Raw genomic sequence first — 3916 nt, forward strand, 5'->3', positions numbered from 1 at the left:
AAGCGAGTGTGTGTGTGGGAAGCGAGTGTGTGTGTGTGTGAAGCGAGTGTGTGTGTGTAAAGCGAGTGTGTGTGTGTAAAGCGAGTGTGTGTGTGAAGCGAGTGTGTGTGAACCGAGTGTGTGTGTGTGTAAAGCGAGTGTGTGTGTGTGAAGCGAGTGTGTGTGTGAAGCGAGTGTGTGTGAACCGAGTGTGTGTGTGTGTAAAGCGAGTGTGTGTGTGTGAAGCGAGTGTGTGTGTAAAGCGAGTGTGTGTGTGAAGCGAGTGTGTGTGTAAAGCGAGTGTGTGTGTGTGAAGCGAGTGTGTGTGTGAAGCGAGTGTGTTTGTGTGTGTAAATCGAGTGTGTGTGTGTGTGTAAATCGAGTGTGTGTGTGTAAAGCGAGTGTGTGTGTGTAAAGCGAGTGTGTGTGTGTAAAGCGAGTGTGTGTGTGTAAATCGAGTGTGTTTGTGTGTGTAAATCGAGTGTGTGTGTGTAAAGCGAGTGTGTTTGTGTGTGTAAATCGAGTGTGTGTGTGTAAAGCGAGTGTGTGTGTAAATCGAGTGTGTGTGTGTAAAGCGAGTGTGTGTGTAAAGCGAGTGTGTGTGTGAAGCGAGTGTGTTTGTGTGTGTAAATCGAGTGTGTGTGTGTGTGTAAATCGAGTGTGTGTGTGTAAAGCGAGTGTGTGTGTGTAAAGCGAGTGTGTGTGTGTAAAGCGAGTGTGTGTGTGTAAATCGAGTGTGTGTGTGTGAAGCGAGTGTGTTTGTGTGTGAAAATCGAGTGTGTGTTTGTGTGAAGCGAGTGTGTGTGTGTGAAGCGAGTGTGTGTGTGTAAATCGAGTGTGTGTGTGTAAAGCGAGTGTGTGTGTGTGTAAAGCGAGTGTGTGTGTGTGTGAAGCGAGTGTGTGTGTGTGAACCGAGTGTGTGTGTGTGTGTGAAGCGAGTGTGTGTGTGTAAAGCGAGTGTGTGTGTAAAGCGAGTGTGTGTGTGTGTAAAGCGAGTGTGTGTGTAAAGCGAGTGTGTATGTGTGTGAAGCGAGTGTGTGTGTGTGTAAAGCGAGTGTGTGTGTGTGTAAAGCGAGTGTGTGTGTGTGTGTGTAAAGCGAGTGTGTGTGTGTGTAAAGCGAGTGTGTATGTGTGTGTGTAAAGCGAGTGTGTGTGTGTGTAAAGCGAGTGTGTATGTGTGTGAAGCGAATGTGTGTGTGTGTGTAAAGCGAGTGTGTGTGTGTGTAAAGCGAGTGTGTGTGTGTGTGTGTAAAGCGAGTGTGTGTGTGTGTAAAGCGAGTGTGTGTGTGTGTAAAGCGAGTGTGTGTGTGTGTAAAGCGAGTGTGTGTGTGTGTAAAGCGAGTGTGTGTGTGTGTAAAGCGAGTGTGTGTGTGTAAAGCGAGTGTGTGTGTGTGTAAAGCGAGTGTGTGTGTGTGTGTGTAAAGCGAGTGTGTGTGTGTGTAAAGCGAGTGTGTGTGTGTGTAAAGCGAGTGTGTGTGTGTGTGTAAAGCGAGTGTGTGTGTGTGAAGTAGACATTGTGTTGCGCGTGGTCAATGGGTCTCGTCCGAGGGGAGATGGAGTGACGAAATGTACAGGTGCTTCGTGGGCGCATTGGCTCGAGTATTTGTGCCGATATCTTGGGGAAAGCGTTCATGCAGTAGTGGACTGGCTGTTGGTGGTGGTAAGGATACGTGTGTGTGTAAACATCGTCACTGGGGAGACAAAGGCGGTCGGGCGTGGTGCTGGCCACCCACCCACCCCCTCGTCTACCGTTCCGGCCTTCAGCACTTGCCACTACAGTCTGTTAAGGCTATACGGGGGATCTTTTTTATTGGTGAGGATACGTGGCGTGCGTGTGCCTCCTGACACTCACGCACGGTTGGTTCACGAATTGTGTGGTGTGTTAACCACAGCACATGCGTGCGTTAATTAAGTACACACACACGCCAACATCATCAGCAGCAGCCGTGATCAATCCACTGCTGGATGGGGCCTCCCCCCCCCCCCCCCAAGCTAAGCCGTCGCTACCTCTCGCGGTTGTGCGATGTCACGACCGCACCGCTCGCGGATCTCCGAGTTGATCTCCGAGTTGAGCTCCGAGTTGATCTCTGGGTTGATCGCTGAGTTGATCTCTGGGTTGATCGCTCCGTCTCCGCGGCGGACGTCCCATCGCGCGAGTTTCCCGACTTTGGCTGCCACTCCTCTGTTAGTCTCGCCCAGCGGCCACCAACCCTTCTAGCGACGCGTCCTGTCCAAGGCCACTCACCTTAACCGTCAAATTATCTATTCAAGCCGTGCATGTAGACATGTGCCAATACATAAATAGCTATGCGGTATTAAAATATGCATAAAGACGCAAATACACACGCACATGCACAAATAAACACACACAACGGCCAACAACCATATACACGTACATACGTACATATGAACACGCATCAATATGCACGCACGTGGTCACATATACGCACGTGTGTATATATATACACACAAACATATATAAAGACAAAGGTCCACCGTATAGTCTTCAGCAGACTGTTGGGACAATTTCCGCATGTTTCCCTCAACAACCACACGTCACAACAGGAAGTCTATCACACGTCACAACAGGAAGTCTATCACACGTCACAACAGGAAGTCTATGACACGTCACAACAGGTAGTCTATGACGTCACAACAGGTGGTCTATGACACGTCACAACAGGTGGTCTATGACACGTCACAACAGGTGGTCTCTTGAGTCGTATATAGAGCAGTGCTCAAACCACTACACCACCGCTCCCCACCATAGAAACACAAACATATAAATACACACTCTCCCACACAAGTACATGTATGTACACTCACACACACGCACACACACTCACACACAAGACGCCTGCGTGTCCCTGTGTGTCCACGTGTGTTCCCTGGGCTGTGGGAGCAGCGGTGCAGTAGTTAGTGCACTGCACTACGAACCCGGCGACCCGAATCAGATTCTCTGGTCAACACCAGTAACGATCATCCGAACCAATCCTGGGCCTCCCCTAGGTCACCTCAGCCTCAAATTAGTACCTGGGGCGTTGTGGAAATATCGCCACTTGGGAGACAGTGGCGGTCGGGCGTGGTAGTGGCAACCCCTCACGCGCCGTTCCGGAATGTATAGTGCAGGCTAACAGCGCTTGCCCTAACAGTCTGTGAAGGCTACACGGGGGATCTTTGTCTGTGGGATCTCTCTTCCTCCGGCTAGAATACGAGGGGGCTTCCGCTCCTCACGACTCTCGACTCCACTGCGGGGGACGCCGCGAGCGTGGCCACGGGGACGAGGCGGGACGACCGCGGCGATGCCCACGGTACTCCGACATCGTCGCGATCCGGTCCCCGCGTCTCCCTCACCGCGGCATTCACCGCCGCCCCTCCGCCGACCGTGAACACGGCGCGCGCGGTTTTATTGCAACGTCACCAGCCACGGCCGATCCACTGCTGGATGAGCCCCCACTAACCCATGCCTCTGGCCATCCCTCCGCCCGCCCGCGATGCGTGCAGGTCACCGAGCTGATCCCCATCCCTCCCATCGCTACTGTGGGCCTCCTCTCGGGAGCGTGTTCAATCCTCAGCCTGCCGTGCCGTGCGGCCCGTGGTTAGTCTCGAGCCCCGTTCGTCATCTCGCCTGCCAGCCATGCGGCATGCCCCCCATAGCCGCTCAAAAATGAATATTGGCAGACAACGCGGTGCGAGATTTGCATTTATTTTCTGGTCCACGTGCTCCTCCTCCTCCTCTCTCTGCCTCTCAGATGCCACTTTGCCTGTCCCGTTGCGCACACGGTGAGGTTGTTGCTTTGTTGCTGCTGCTGTTCCATCGCAGATCGCCGTTGTTGATATGTTTGATCAATGCAATGATTGAAAACGATCTCTCTCCCTTCGAAGGCACCGCGGTGAACACATCCCGCGCCTCACGAGGCGCTAGCCCCTCTGCCCG

The sequence above is a fragment of the Lethenteron reissneri genome, chromosome 27 (assembly GCF_015708825.2).
Source record: "Lethenteron reissneri isolate LAM-NWPU_2019-01 chromosome 27, ASM1570882v1, whole genome shotgun sequence".
Lineage (NCBI taxonomy): Eukaryota > Metazoa > Chordata > Hyperoartia > Petromyzontiformes > Petromyzontidae > Lethenteron > Lethenteron reissneri.